Source organism: Haliotis asinina, chromosome 13 (assembly GCF_037392515.1).
Source record: "Haliotis asinina isolate JCU_RB_2024 chromosome 13, JCU_Hal_asi_v2, whole genome shotgun sequence".
Classification (NCBI taxonomy): Eukaryota; Metazoa; Mollusca; class Gastropoda; order Lepetellida; family Haliotidae; genus Haliotis; species Haliotis asinina.
The window spans coordinates 1446164-1463775 of NC_090292.1; the positions used below are offsets into that span (position 1 = coordinate 1446164).

The 17612-nt window shown below is 39.9% G+C and overlaps 1 pseudogene; it reads right to left on the minus strand.

Moving 5' to 3' along the window:
• The window catches only part of LOC137260319 (sodium-coupled monocarboxylate transporter 1-like), a 220105-nt pseudogene that overhangs the window by 168816 nt on the left and 33677 nt on the right, over positions 1-17612 (minus strand).

The following is a 17612-nucleotide window of genomic DNA, read 5'->3' on the forward strand; positions in this document are numbered from 1 at the left end:
TACCTACTTGTTAACAATCATCATGATGTTTACACTACCTACTTGATAACAATCATCATGATGTTTACACTACCTACTTGTTAACAATCATCATGATGTTTACACTACCTACTTGTTAACAATCATTACGGTGTTTACAATACCTACTTGTTAACAATCATCATGATGTTTACACTACCTACTTGTTAACAATCAAAATGATGTTTACAACACCTACTTGTTAACAATCAACACGGTGTTTACACTACCTACTTGTTAACAATCAACATGATGTTTACACTACCTACTTGTTAACAATCAACACTGTGTTTACAACACCTACTTGTTAACAATCATCATGATGTTTACAATACCTACTTGTTAACAATCATCATGATGTTTACACTACCTACTTGTTAACAATCATCATGATGTTTACACTACCTACTTGATAACAATCATCATGATGTTTACACTACCTACTTGTTAACAATCATCATGATGTTTACACTACCTACTTGTTAACAATCATTACGGTGTTTACAATACCTACTTGTTAACAATCATCATGATGTTTACACTACCTACTTGTTAACAATCAAAATGATGTTTACAACACCTACTTGTTAACAATCAACACGGTGTTTACACTACCTACTTGTTAACAATCAACATGATGTTTACACTACCTACTTGTTAACAATCAACACTGTGTTTACAACACCTACTTGTTAACAATCATCATGATGTTTACAATACCTACTTGTTAACAATCATCATGATGTTTACACTACCTACTTGTTAACAATCATTACGGTGTTTACACTACCTACTTGTTAACAATCATTACGGTGTTTACAATACCTACTTGTTAACAATCATCATGATGTTTACACTACCTACTTGATAACAATCATCATGATGTTTACACTACCTACTTGTTAACAATCATCATGATGTTTACACTACCTACTTGTTAACAATCATCATGATGTTTACACTACCTACTTGTTAACAATCATTACGGTGTTTACAATACCTACTTGTTAACAATCATCATGATGTTTACACTACCTACTTGTTAACAATCAAAATGATGTTTACAACACCTACTTGTTAACAATCAACACGGTGTTTACACTACCTACTTGTTAACAATCAACATGATGTTTACACTACCTACTTGTTAACAATCAACACTGTGTTTACAACACCTACTTGTTAACAATCATCATGATGTTTACACTACCTACTTGTTAACAATCATTACGGTGTTTACAATACCTACTTGTTAACAATCATCATGATGTTTACACTACCTACTTGTTAACAATCATTACGGTGTTTACAACACCTACTTGTTAACAATCATCATGATGTTTACACTACCTACTTGTTAACAATCATTACTGTGTTTACAACACCTACTTGTTAACAATCATCATGATGTTTACACCACCTACTTGTTAACAATCATCATGATGTTTACACTACCTACTTGTTAACAATCATCATGATGTTTACACTACCTACTTGATAACAATCATCATGATGTTTACACTACCTACTTGTTAACAATCATCATGATGTTTACACTACCTACTTGTTAACAATCATCATGATGTTTACACTACCTACTTGTTAACAATCATCATGATGTTTACACTACCTACTTGTTAACAATCATCATGATGTTTACACTACCTACTTGTTAACAATCAACACGGTGTTTACAACACCTACTTGTTAACAATCATTACGGTGTTTACAATACCTACTTGTTAACAATCATCATGATGTTTACACTACCTACTTGTTAACAATCATCATGATGTTTACACTACCTACTTGTTTACAATCAAGATGATGTTTACAATACCTACTTGTTAACAATCATCATGATGTTTACACTACCTACTTGTTAACAATCATTACGGTGTTTACAATACCTACTTGTTAACAATCATCATGATGTTTACACTACCTACTTGTTAACAATCAAAATGATGTTTACAACACCTACTTGTTAACAATCAACACGGTGTTTACAATACCTTCTTGTTAACAATCAACATGATGTTTACACTACCTACTTGTTAACAATCAACACTGTGTTTACAACACCTACTTGTTAACAATCATCATGATGTTTACACTACCTACTTGTTAACAATCAACATGATGTTTACACTACCTACTTGTTAACAATCAACACGGTGTTTACAATACCTACTTGTTAACAATCATTACGGTGTTTACAATACCTACTTGTTAACAATCATCATGATGTTTACACTACCTACTTGATAACAATCATCATGATGTTTACACTACCTACTTGTTAACAATCATCATGATGTTTACACTACCTACTTGTTAACAATCATCATGATGTTTACACTACCTACTTGTTAACAATCATCATGATGTTTACACTACCTACTTGTTAACAATCAACACGGTGTTTACAATACCTACTTGTTAACAATCATCATGATGTTTACACTACCTACTTGTTAACAATCAAAATGATGTTTACAACACCTACTTGTTAACAATCAACACGGTGTTTACACTACCTACTTGTTAACAATCAACATGATGTTTACACTACCTACTTGTTAACAATCAACACTGTGTTTACAACACCTACTTGTTAACAATCATCATGATGTTTACACTACCTACTTGTTAACAATCATCATGATGTTTACACTACCTACTTGTTAACAATCATCATGATGTTTACACTACCTACTTGTTAACAATCATTACGGTGTTTACAATACCTACTTGTTAACAATCATCATGATGTTTGCACTACCTACTTGTTAACAATCATCATGGTTTTACAGAATCTAATTTTGTGACAGTAATCATGCTCTTTTCAGCATCTACTTGCTGGCAATCAGTATGGTGTTTACCGTACTTACTTGTTTGAGAATCATTATGCTGGTCCCTGTCAGTCTGGCAACGCGGGAGTTGAACCGTTTCTCGAGATACTGAAACGATGAAACCCTGACAAAATTATGACTGATTAGTGTTTCCATTATCGATGGCAATTGCCATGTTATGGTTTAATGTGTGAAAATATACAAGTGAAGACCAGACAGTCAGGAGATTGCTATTGTGAACAACAATTACAGGTTTGTGTTACTGGATGCCTTTACGTGGGGTGGCGAGATCACATTCAACAAATAAAGGAAAGAACAGCGTGAAGCAGGAACAAGGGAAGATGGTGCACCGGACAGAGAGGGAGAAAAGGAAAATCATTGAAGTCATAAGAAAGGGAGATCGTAGGACACGCAGAAGATTAGAAAAAGAGAATCTCATCCAAGTGTGTTTTGATATCCAATATATCACCATGAGTCGATGAGGTAAAATATTTTACGAGTGTTGATATATTTGCTATCTGTTATCAAAAGACACGACGGTGCGATACTGTTTATCATAAAAAATGTACATGTCTGAACACAGCACTGTCTTTAGACTTGCAGTGCAGCGATGTCATAGCATTGTGATGTCATCAAGTTCGTGACATCATAGCATTGTCAGGGCATTGTACAAAATCTGCTGTGAAAGGAATATCTCCTAGGATACAATTTGACCTCACACAGTTTGGGATAATAAAGGGAGATCGTTGACAATGTGTGTGCTTGGAAAGAGAGACCGAGGGAAAGGGCAATCACCAGAAGGAATGTCTTACGAATGGGACATTGTTGGAAATAGATATGATATTAATTAGAGAGGTAGTTCATGTAGAGGCAGATCATGGTAGACAGAAACGTCATTAGGAAGGAGGTCATGGGAAGGCAGAACATGTGAGATGGGCACGGTGGGAAAGCAAGATTGAGAGAAGGAGGTCATGGGAAGGCAGATCATGTGAGATGGGCACGGTGGGGGGGGGGGGGAGTAAGATTGAGGGAAAGGAGATCGTGGGAAATGGGATCATGTGAGATGGGCACGGTGGGGGGGGGGGGAGTAAGATTGAGGGAAAGGAGATCGTGGGAAATGGAAATCATAAGAAAAAGGATGGTGGGAATTGTTATGTTAGTTCATGAGACGCGAGATCATGAGAAATGGAGACCATGAGAAATTGAGATATTCTTTTACTCTCGATATTCTGCTGACTTCTCAGACAACATCTGGACTGGGGTCGTCTTCTGACCTTCAACTTAGTCGACAAAATAATCAAACTGATTTAACCACCTCAATAATATATATACACAGCATACAATCTCTTACCTATGTAGTAAGTTACTGTAATGTAATATATACCGTTAATGTATCGCTTGACTGGTTAAGCAAACGCATTTGTCACAAATGGATTGAATAGATGTTGTAATTTGAATGAATCTGCGGGTCGAGACCACTATTCGATTACGCTTTGTACCGAACTTTTTAAGAAAGACTGTGTCAGTGTTTGCAGGCATGGCTTAACCCCATCCTGTTATTTGTGCATGCCTGCTGTAATTCCTGCACAATGTGACTTTAGGGCATATTCAACATTTCCGTAAAGTGTGACAAGTCATGCCTGGCCTTAATACAACAGCCTTTAATCAACACATTACGAACTTTACACACACAGACACACACACACACACACACACACACACACACACACACACACACACACACACACACACACACACACACACACACACACACACACACACACACACACACACACACACACACACACACATACCCTGCATCCCATTTCTCATAGAAATTGTTTCTTGAACAAAATAGGACACATGCTAATTCGATGCATCCAGTCGCTATATCCCTCAAACATGTAAGCAATCTTATAAATAACAATTTAACAATATACTACAAACGAAAAGTGAGGGAACACTCTAAAATGTGACAGTCATAATATATAGAGGATACTAAACGACCTTCCGTGCAATACCATTTTTATTAAACGAGTTAATGATTTGGTATCAAACGAGTGAAAGCGAGATTGATACTAAATCTTTAACGAGACTAAATCTTTAATGAGACAGAGTTACCTCCCATTGACCGCTACTACAGCAAGCTGACAGACGCGTCTGTGTCACAAGAGGATTATAAACGCGGTAAAAATGTGTTTGGAAAAAGTAGGTTGTAAGTATCTAGGTGATTACCACGATTGACATTTGAAAACGGACATGTTGTAGCTGGCTGATGTTTTCGAAATATTCAGAAAAACGTGTTCGAAACAATACAGGTTGGACCCCGCATGGTATTATTCAAGTCCTGGTCTCTCGCTGGATGCCCTACTGAAGAAAACCAGTGTGGAGTTAAAATTATTCACAGATTACGATATGCATCTGTTTATTGAGACAGGGTTATGTGCAGGTATTTCTATGGTATCGAAACGTTATGCTAAAGCCAACAACAAGTATGTGGAAGATTATAACCCTAATAAACCTACAAACTGCCTACTCTACCCTCATGCCAACAACCTGTACGGCTGGGCTATGAGTCAGTATCTACCGACAGGGGGATTGGAATGAGTGCCTGACTAGCAGGTGGATGTCATGAGTATTGCACCTGATTTTAATAAGGGTTATATACTCGATGTGGACTTGCACCAGTCTCACTATAGTTACTCCCTGGCACCCGAACATCTGAGGGTTAACCAAGACTGAGTGAGTGAGTGAGTGAGTGAGTTTAGTTTTACGTCGCACTTAGCAATATTCCAGCTATATGGCGACGGTCTGTAAATAATCGAGTCTGGACCAGACAATCCAGTGATCAACAACATGAGCATCGATCTGCGCAATGGGGAACCGATGACATGTGTCAACCAAGTCAGCTAGTCTGACCACTCGATCCCGTTAGTCGCCTCTTACGACAAGCATAGTCACCTTTTATGGCAAGCATGGGTTGCTGAAGGCCTATTCTACCCCGGGACCTTCACGGGTATAACCAAGACTGGATGTCTGAGTACCAACATAACCTGATGAATGGACCACTAGCAAATGTAAAAAAACTGGTACAGAATTTGATGAATTAGACAATTAGTATATCATTCACTGTCGTAATTTTCAGCTGGATTTATAGCAGGGTATGAAGCTTACTGAAGTACATAGAATAGTGAATCCCTGGATGGAACCCTTCATCAGAATGAACACAGATTTAAGAAATCTGGCCACCAACGACTTTGCGAAAAACTTGTACAAACTCATGAACAACTCCGTAGTCGGTAAAACGATGGAGAAGTTACGAAAAAAAATACGTATGGTCATAAAAAATATTTAAGTAACATATGTATAATGAAGAAAATTTACTACAGCCCGCGGGGATATTGGAAAGGGGTAGACGCTATTAAAACATTACCTAAAGCCGCACGCGTTTTGAAAGAAAAGGCCAAAGCCTGGTTACAAAAACAAGCTATATGGCAAGTATATGTACCTAGGTGAAAATTCGGTATTTACATACCTAATCAAGTTCACCAGGCCGACCTGTTGTTTCTTTCACACTACATGGTCAGAGGTAAAACCTACAAGTATGCCCTGACAGTCGTCGATGTAGGCAGCCGCTACAAGGAAGCTGAACCTTTGACCGCGAAGGATGCAACACACGTAGCACGTGGTTTCGAACGTATATGCAAATGCAGTTCGCTGACATGGCCCTCTGAGCTGCAAGTCGACCCAGGCTGGGAATCCACTGGTGCCATGTCACAACTGTTAGCCAAACACAATGTCCAGATAAGGAGGGGTGCGACCGGGAAACATCGAACTCAAGCCATAGTCGAGAGATTCAATTGCTCCATAGCCGAACATTTGTTTGCACACCAATATTCACGTGACTTGCAGTCATCCCACCGCATGACCCCCAACACCGAATGGGTAGTAGGACTTCCGCGTGTGGTTGACTTTATGAATCACGAAGTAACGAGACTACTCGGGGGTGTGGGGGAACCCCCCATGAGGCCATGAGATTTCAGATCGCGCGATGAGGCCAGTTGACACAATCCGTGTGAAATCCGTTGTATCAGAGGCAGCAGCACCACCACGTCAAAAAGGGGAAAAAAGATTTCAGATCGCGCGATTGTTAAATATTTATATAAGCCAGCGGTAAGCGGGCAACAGACCCTATCTGGTCTCTGAAAGCATACAATATCGATCGAGTTAGGAGCCTAACCTGTACGTCTAGAGATCTACCGGCGATGCAATAGCATCCTCAACATTAACCACGAACTGTTTCTGCGAGTCGTAAGGGGTTCCCTTACCTATGATGCTGGAGGACATCTGTGTCTGTGAGCCAAACACGGCCCACACGTACGTTCGAATACAGTTTTTCAAGCGGATGGTGCCAGCACGAGTGAACCCCTCCGACGTTTTTGAGATCATGTTCGTCCAGGCAGTGCCTGCCCCAGGATTGGTTTACTTTATGTAGCCGACATGGATCTGTTGTTCATTCGTTGTGGGGTCCGTGAACATATGGTATCGGGGTATGTACTTGCCACCAGTGTAAGCGAGTCTAAACGTTCGGAACATACAGAACCACATGTAAACTTTACCAAGACTGTGGTTAACACTGGGAAGGTAAAAGTCTTTATTCGTGGGAATCATGACCTCCCCACAAATATGTCCGTATGCCCGTTTATCGTACGGGTTATCTATCATACTCCACGCTTTATCCTGGGGAAGAGGAGCACTTATTTCCTTCAATATCCGTCTCGTTTGATAATAAACATCGTCTATATCATAGTCTAGTGTCACACCCGACCCTGTCGTCGCACACCACACAGTGAAGTTGAGCTGGTTTTGCCAAAACTGCATTCGGTTTTGATTCCAGTTTATCATCACCTGTGCGATACTGACGGTCACGACATAGTTTTTGAAGATACCAATAAAGGCTGTTTTAAAACTCGTGCCATCCGCATGCACCACTATTTTCATGTGTGTGAAGTCGAAGGCATTTACCTTGTCGTTTTTGTGGTCATGCATATTATTTTTATATATAATTTATATTATAATATGTACATTACGCTTCCGGATATAAAGAACGGTGAGACCGTTCAACTTAAACACGCCATTGATAACACGTCTTGCCAACTCGAAATAGCACTATGCGATATAACCTACTAACCGCAATGGACAAACATCAACCACGAAAATAATGAGTTGTTCGTGAATGGAGGGCGAAGCAAAATAACTGATGGTTACTACAGCGTGTATTCTCTGAATGATGAAGTGTTTGAAACCATAAGGAGCTGAACGTAAAATAAATGACTCAAACGGAACAGTGGTGTTAGACAATAAAGGAAAAACAGACTGATAATGAGTCACCCGTTGGTGGAGACGTTGGTGGAGGCTGTCATCAATTTCAATACCCCCTGGTCAGAGCATCAGTGGCTTGAAATTACCAGATCTAATTCCGTACCACGAGGTATGCATTCATCTCAATCAGCTTTACACAACGGATAATATACAAAATGAACGTCCTTCCACGTTGTTGAGGGTTGTCCCAGAAATATACAATGAAGGTCACGCCCAGTTATTTTCATCGCGTAAGTATAAAAAATTAACAAATGGTAATATTCTGAATTAAAAGTATCAGTTTTAGATTACAAGAAATAATACTGTAAATATAGGTGCCCTGAGCATAACACTAAATATACAAAATGGCTAGTAATCAAGGACCAGGAATGTGAATAATAAGATGTGTTAATACAAGTTTATCAGACCTAGGTGATTCTAGAGGATTCGATGACACAGGAATAGGTGGTAAAATATACGCTTTTAAGCTTATAAACATTTTTTACAGACGTGTTTATGTTCCCGTCGTCGCTGGATCTGGTAGTAATTTTAACCTAGATACATCAAGATCTGACAGCAACACACGATACGATATAGTTCGCAACGATATGGATGAATGGAGAATACACCTATTGTTCGGTGGCAAATTGTTCGATTTAGAAGATTTTTGTTCGATTTAGAAGATTTCCATAGGCCTACAGATTGTTACCAAAACTTACCATACCATCTAATACACACTAGCAGCAACAGGTGGACGATGTTACCAGGTCAAATCAACTGTCTTCTCAACATAACACTACTTTCTCCATATGTTTTCATAGAAAGACAGGTCGTAAACAATGGAACCCTGCTTGTGTCTTAAGTCCCATGACAAAGACACAGTATAATCATCACACCAGCCTCGAGAAGAGGAGTCCACATACTGTCCTGTAAACCCGGGGAGACCGCCGTATTACAATTGGTTACTGAATTTGATGTTGCAAACACCCTCCTAGAAAACCTCTCGGATAATACCACGAATGCCACGCAAGTGTTCCTAGGTGAACCACCGCAGAACAATATTGAGATCGTGAAAGGAATCAAACTCTGGTGGGTTAAAAAACACCAGGGTCGCTCAATTTATGTACGGGTAGGGGGCTATTCACACACTAGTCTGCCAGGTGTAACAATGATAGTGGAAGACACTGTAACACTAACCAAGATTTTTCTATCCGAGCACATCAATTTTATTAGTTTAAAATACATACATGAGGCATTACCAGAAACACAATTGGAAACTATTTTCTAACATTTTATATAAACAATGGTAAGCTACAATGTAACACTCGGTGATCAAGGAGACACAAAGAGTTTCAATTTACCTGGTGAGGAAGCCACCCTGTACCTCTTATGCTTTAAATATAGAGCATACAAACGAATGCCACTGGCAGATTTTACAGAGCTTGAATGGGTAAGTAAAATAACACTAACCAACCCTTACATTATTTTAAATCAAAATAACCTCCTTTCCGAAATTACTAACAAGGGCTTCCTTCTCACGTCCATTGTTCCCTCAGTAGATAATTCTATACAAGTGTTACAAATACCATATCACATTGGCAACATGTTAACCACAGTCAACTCAGACGCCACTTTAATGATTCACACTAAATCCAATCACAATCGTCTTAATTTTCCGGGTTCATATGTCGTAAAAGCATACACAACACTAATTATAGACGTATATCTCGCAGAGAGTCCCACCGATCCAGTAGAACTTTTATATGGACTTTCAGTAATTTGGTATAACAAAAACACGATAATAAATGTTGCCAAATCGTAATAAGACAAGGCTATCAACCATCAAGTTATTATTATGGATAGCACAGATATTTAATCAATAAAATTTATACACAATAATTTAAACCTTATAGGCTTAAAATATATCAATAAAAAATTAACTGACTTTTAATTAAAAACTAATTTATAAACTATATTATAGACAAACAGAATGGGGCTGTATCCAGCCATAGATGAAGAAGGAAATACAAAGGGAAGTGCAGATGGATTTCGACTGAAACAGATATGTGAAATGAAACGTCGGCTAGAACAAGAGCGCGATACCTGGGTATCACTACATACAAAATACAATAAAGCTTTAAACTACATAGATGGTGCTGATACCACCCTAATGGCAACTAGCATGGGATTAGGAGCAGTAGGAGTTGGGCTGTTGGGCAGTCGTAGCTGCACCGGTGAACAGTTAGGTTGGTGTTTAAATTTGTTGCTCGCAAATTGAATCGGAAAGCAAAGAAACATGATGAAATTAAAATGCTGGCTGTATCAAAGTTAAACAAGAAGATCACGTTTTCACCGCACTCAATAATAACAGAATCTCAGAGGACGAGTTTCGTTTGATCATAAGCAAACTAGAAAAATACAACAAAATGAAGAATGGGATTAGATTAAAGGTTTATAAAACATCTTCTATGAGAGAGGATGAGAAAACAGTATATAAAACAATGGATACAACAAGCCCAACAGCCATTTATGACGAAAACCAGCGGCATAATAGAAGATACACATTAATCAATATCTTAGACTGATATGGAGCTTGCCCCACATTTAAACTGTAATTATTTTATAGGTATACCATAACACAACCCAGCTAGACCGCTGTGAAAAGCAAATGAGAATAATATTTTGTGCTTGCTTTTTCAACTCATACACTGTAGTCATGTTACAGTGTACTCAGCCAGCGCAGACTTTATCAATCGTCTACCACCGTTGCCATAGAGCTATCATGTGATCACAGTGTGGATAGACCCATTCCCTATTAGAGATTTGTTCTCATTTATGTATAATAATTGACTTGAGGCGGGCTGAAAATATATCTTTGACTGATGTTGAGCCTCTGATTGTTAACAAATTCATAGAATTAGAGCATGGCATCTATCAGTTGACTATTGTTATTAATGAAGATGTATTCAAAGAGTATTTTCTGACTGAATTCATTGTTGATAGTTTACATACATGTATATCCAGCTACCTAAACAACATGATGAGACAAGAATACGGCTCTGAGCCCCTAATCGATATAGTAACTCTGAATATAGCACGTGATTACTGAGTAAATACAATTGAATATCCTATTAGAAATTGAAATACATATATGCTTGTGCAATATCTACTGTCTGAGAACTCAGACAGGTTGCGGAGTGTTGGGGTACTTGCATGGTCACCTTATGTGAACAAACCAAGCCTTATGTGAACGCAGATGGGTAGTGTCTGTTTTTTTCAGAGTTTGTTAATAAGGGGGTCTAAATTGTGTTGTTGATATTATATAGCTTATATATTGGGTGTGAGTTAGAAGCCCCATTACTTATACTACTCAGGCTGATTACTGCATTTTTCAAAGACTTAGAGAATATCCCAGTTGAAATACTGTTGTTAATGGTATCTGTGATGACCGGAAGTAGACATAACTAAATGATCCAGTACAATCTGTGTTGGCATAGGGTCAGAGGCGCAAGTTGTCTCATTCATTCCAAGATAGGGGATCGCACATCACAAAAAGGAAAGGAATGAAAATCAAGGAGAGGTGATCCTTGGAACACAGATTGCAGGTCATGCAGCTGATTGGTGACACAACGTGACAAACGTTGTCTGATATCCAAGATCTTGTATTTAACGAACTCATCAAACGACACAAAGAGAGCAACAGGATCTGAAATATCTAGAATTAGAGCTTCAGTTTTTTGTCCTGATAGAATTCAAAACGTTTTGAAGCTCGCGTGTTTTGCCATGGAGACTGGAGATTTTCTGTTTGTTGAATTCTCTCCTACTCTGCTCTATCGTCTATGAGACCTAAGTGACTGATATGTCAGACAGTGTACAACTAATTTAGAGACGTGTGGCCTTTCAATACCAAGCTTATCCTGGTTTGCGAAAGAATGTTCTATGTTTGATTGGAGCATGTCTATCCAGCACTGAGCGGAGAGCAGTGTTGTATTGTCAGACGCATCACCTTTATTGGACTCAGGTCTGTTAGGGTCTGCGGGAGGAAAATGCATTTTTATCAATAGTTTTAAGATTCCTGCATGATCGGATTGATACTCAACAGATTGTCACTGTCACTGTCTTTGAGATTGTCACTGGACGCTAAAGGTCAATGTACTGAATGACCTGACCTGTGGGTTGGTTGACATATGTGCCGTTTAAGACAATGGGAAGACAAAAGTGATTTTATTTTCTGCACTCCTGATTATCGTCATCAAGGTGCACATTAAAATCACCAGCGTAAATAGTGTTTTCTTTTGGAGAAGATGCCCAAGGACGGGCAGGATCGTTTTAGAAATCAAAATGTGTTTCGTTTGGCAGAAGATGGTGGGCGATATAGATATGCAGCCCTTACTGTTATAGTGAAAGATGTTCTGATGATGTGCAACTATTGGTAATATTATGACCACCACCACTGCTATTATTTGCTTATCACTGATATCCAGTTCAACTGTTCAAGGTGCTTTGCTTGTCCCTCAATCACTGGAAGTCCTTCTCAACGGTACATGCCATTTTCTAACTCAACCTCCCTGGGAAGAATACGATTCTTGTTGTCTGAGTTAGGCCCACTGAGATAGTGTGTCTTTCCAGTGCTTGCAAGCTATCCATTCACAATTGCGTGGACTAGAACACATAATCATAGAACTTCGTCCGAGTTTACTGCACGTTGCTGTACCAGCAACTAGGTGTTTGCATGTATCCATGTGGGCACCATCTGGTCAAATACCAAAGGATTTGTGGGTTCTTTCAAGTGCACATGGTTGTGTACTGTACACTAGGTGTTGAGGCAGCAGTGACAACGTCTGCACACAAAGCTGACTCCAAGGTTATTACACCCTGTCACAGGTGGGCTTCACCCCGGCACCTCCAAACTCGCTGGATCGTTAGCCTGGTGTCTTAGATAGCTCTCACACAGCCCCCATATATACTGAACATCATTGAAAACGCACCACCTGTAAATTTTGAAATAAGGCAATAGAATCTTTTGGAAATGGAAAATTAATGGTGGGAATTTTGATAATAACACACTAGATCGTAAATAACGCTCTACAGTAAAAAACGGATCGTTCGAACACATCATCGAACACATCACATGAAAACAACAAAATTCATGCACATCACACACGAAGGGCACAAATTGCATGAAGAAAGCATGCTGTTCAGAGGTATAAATGACCTTCGGCACAAAACCGTTCTCATTTTCGCAGTACTTTCGTAAGTAAAGTTTTTTCGCCATGCCAAGATTGTCACCAGAGGAACGAGAACAGGCCTTGGGTATGTTGCAGGTCGGCGCTTCAAGCAGAAACATTGCACGACGATTTGGGTGTCATCATTCGACCATTCTGAGGCTTGCTAACAGACACCAACAAACAGGAACCAGCAGGGACCGGCAACGCCAGGTCAGGCACGTGTTACCACCCCTCGTCAAGATCGAGACATTGTACGGCGCCATATTCGGGATCGAACCTTGCCCGCTGCCAGAACCGCCAACGCTGTCCAGGGTCGACGTGGTTTGATCAGCGCTTCCACCGTCCGACGCCGTCTCCGTGCGGCAGGGTTACCTTGTCGACGCCATTACGTTGGACCCATCCTGACTGACAGGCATCGCCGTGAACGCCGACAATGGGCTGAACAGCATCGTGTGTGGTTGTTACGACGTTGGCATGGTGTGGTGTTCTCCGACGAGTCGCGTTTTCACTTGCGAAATGCTGACGGGCGTCTACGGGTATGGCGTCGACGGGGTGAACGTTATCATCAGGATTGTGTTGTGCAAACCGATCGGTGGGGTGAAGGCAGCATTATGGTGTGGGGAGGGATAAGTTATCACCACAGAACCGCTCTGATTGTTTGTCGTGGCAGAGTGAATGCCGTTTACTACCGTGACAACATTCTTCAGAACAACGTCGTTCCCTTCTTTCACCAGCATCAAGATCTGCACACATTTCAACATGACAATGCACGAGCCCACACTGCACGTGTTTCGATACAGTATCTGGCTAACAACAACATTCCTCTACTTCAATGGCCTGCATTGTCACCAGATTTGTCACCCATCGAACACTTGTGGGATTACATCGGCCAACGCCTCGCACGTCGTCCGCAGATCAACAACCTTGGGGAACTCGACAATGCCTTGCAGCAAGAGTGGAATGCAGTGCCTCAGGACTTTATTCAGAGACTTATCCGTTCAATGAGGAGACGTTGCACAGCTTGTGTTGCTGCTAAAGGGGGTCATACACGCTACTGACTTTCCATTTTGACCCCATCTTTATTTCATTGTCAGCAGCATTAAATCTTCACTGTTTTGCTTGATTGTTTTTTGCTTCTTTTCTTTATCAAACATTGGTCTACACAAATATGTAAATTTTACATAGACTGCTCACTTCTGCTCTTAGAAATCCACAATTTTAGGGGTGGTGCGTTTTCAATGATGTTCAGTATAGTTGTTTTCAACATACAATGCACCGTTTGCTTCGATGCGTCCCACTTCGCAACATCGCCAACATCTCGTCGCTCCCTCAACACAGAATACATTCTCAGAAATTGCTGTACAAATCGACAGTATTCAATAGTCAAACGTGTGAGTGTGAGTGTGAGTGTGAGTGTGTGTGAGTGTGTGTGAGTGAGTGAGTGAGTGAGTGTGTGTGTGTGTGTGTGTGAGTGAGTGAGTGAGTGAGTGAGTGAGTGAGTGAGTGAATGTGTGTGTGTGTGTGTGTGTGTGTGTAAGTGTGCGTGTGTGTATGTGTGTGTGTGATCATTATACATTATTTCACCCCTTTTAATGTACCATGTGATCCTAGTGATCCTGTGTATATTAAAACATAGAAGTTACCCCAAGTTTGAGTTTTCTTCATATTCGGGTTTCGGGAATATTTTGTTCAGATTCGGAATTATGACCAGCATCATACATTATCTCACCCCTTCTAAAGTATGAGTGTGTGTGTGCGTGATCATCATACATTATCTCACCCCTTCTAAAGTATGAGTGTGTGTGTGTGTGTGATCATACATTATCTCACCCCTTCTAAAGTATAAGTGTGTGTGTGGGTGATCATCATACATTATCTCACCCCTTCTAAAGTATGAGTGTGTGTGTGTGTGTGATCATCATACATTATCTCACTCCTTCTAAAGTATGAGTGTGTGTGTGTGTGATCATCATACATTATCTCACCCCTTCTAAAGTATGAGTGTGTGTGTGTGTGATCATCATACATTATCTCACCCCTTCTAAAGTATGAGTGTGTGTGTGTGTGATCATCATACATTATCTCACCCCTTCTAAAGTATGAGTGTGTGTGTGTGTGATCATCATACATTATCTCACCCCTTCTAAAGTACGAGTGTGTGTGTGTGTGATCATCATACATTATCTCACCCCTTCTAAAGTATGAGTGTGTGTGTGGGTGATCATCATACATTATCTCACCCCTTCTAAAGTATGAGTGTGTGTGGGTGGGTGATCATCATACATTATCTCACCCCTTCTAAAGTATGAGTGTGTGTGTGTGGGTGATCATCATACATTATCTCACCCCTTCTAAAGTATGAGTGTGTGTGTGTGTGTGATCATCATACATTATCTCAACCTTTCTAAAGTATGAGTGTGTGTGTGTGTGTGTGATCATCATACATTATCTCACCCCTTCTAAAGTATGAGTGTGTGTGTGTGTGTGATCATCATACATTATCTCAACCCTTCTAAAGTATGAGTGTGTGTGTGTGTGATCATCATACATTATCTCACCCCTTCTAAAGTATGAGTGTGTGTGTGTGTGTGATCATCATACATTATCTCACCCCTTCTAAAGTATGAGTGTGTGTGTGTGTGATCATCATACATTATCTCACCCCTTCTAAAGTATGAGTGTGTGTGTGTGTGTGATCATCATACATTATCTCACCCCTTCTAAAGTATGAGTGTGTGTGTGGGTGATCATCATACATTATCTCACCCCTTCTAAAGTATGAGTGTGTGTGTGTGTGTGATCATCATACATTGTCTCACCCCTTCTAAAGTATGAGTGTGTGTGTGTGTGATCATCATACATTATCTCACCCCTTCTAAAGTATGAGTGTGTGTGTGTGTGTGATCATCATACATTATCTCACCCCTTCTAAAGTATGAGTGTGTGTGTGTGTGTGATCATCATACATTATCTCACCCCCTCTAAAGTATGAGTGTGTGTGTGTGTGATCATCATACATTATCTCACCCCTTCTAAAGTATGAGTGTGTGTGTGTGTGATCATCATACATTATCTCACCCCTTCTAAAGTATGAGTGTGTGTGTGTGTGTGATCATCATACATTATCTCACCCCTTCTAAAGTATGAGTGTGTGTGTGTGTGTGATCATCATACATTATCTCACCCCTTCTAAAGTATGAGTGTGTGTGTGGGTGATCATCATACATTATCTCACCCCTTCTAAAGTATGAGTGTGTGTGTGGGTGATCATCATACATTATCTCACCCCTTCTAAAGTATGAGTGTGTGTGTGTGATCATCATACATTATCTCACCCCTTCTGAAGTATGAGTGTGTGTGATCATCATACATTATCTCACCCCTTCTAAAGTATGAGTGTGTGTGTGTGTGTGATCACCATACATTATCTCACCCCTTCTAATGTATGAGTGTGTGTGTGTGTGATCATCATACATTATCTCACCCCTTCTAAAGTATGAGTGTGTGTGTGTGTGTGATCATCATACATTATCTCACCCCTTCTAAAGTATGAGTGTGTGTGTGGGTGATCATCATACATTATCTCACCCCTTCTAAAGTATGAGTGTGTGTGTGTGTGATCATCATACATTATCTCACCCCTTCTAAAGTATGAGTGTGTGTGTGTGTGATCATCATACATTATCTCACCCCTTCTAAAGTATGAGTGTGTGTGTGTGTGTGTGATCATCATACATTATCTCACCCCTTCTAAAGTATGAGTGTGTGTGTGGGTGATCATCATACATTATCTCACCCCTTCTAAAGTATGAGTGTGTGTGTGTGTGTGTGATCATCATACATTATCTCACCCCTTCAAAAGTATGAGTGTGTGTGTGTGATCATCATACATTATCTCACCCCTTCTAAAGTATGAGTGTGTGTGTGTGTGATCATCATACATTATCTCACCCCTTCTAAAGTATGAGTGTGTGTGTGGGTGATCATCATACATTATCTCACCCCTTCTAAAGTATGAGTGTGTGTGTGTGATCATCATACATTATCTCACCCCTTCTAAAGTATGAGTGTGTGTGTGTGTGTGATCATCATACATTATCTCACCCCTTCTAAAGTATGAGTGTGTGTGTGGGTGATCATCATACATTAT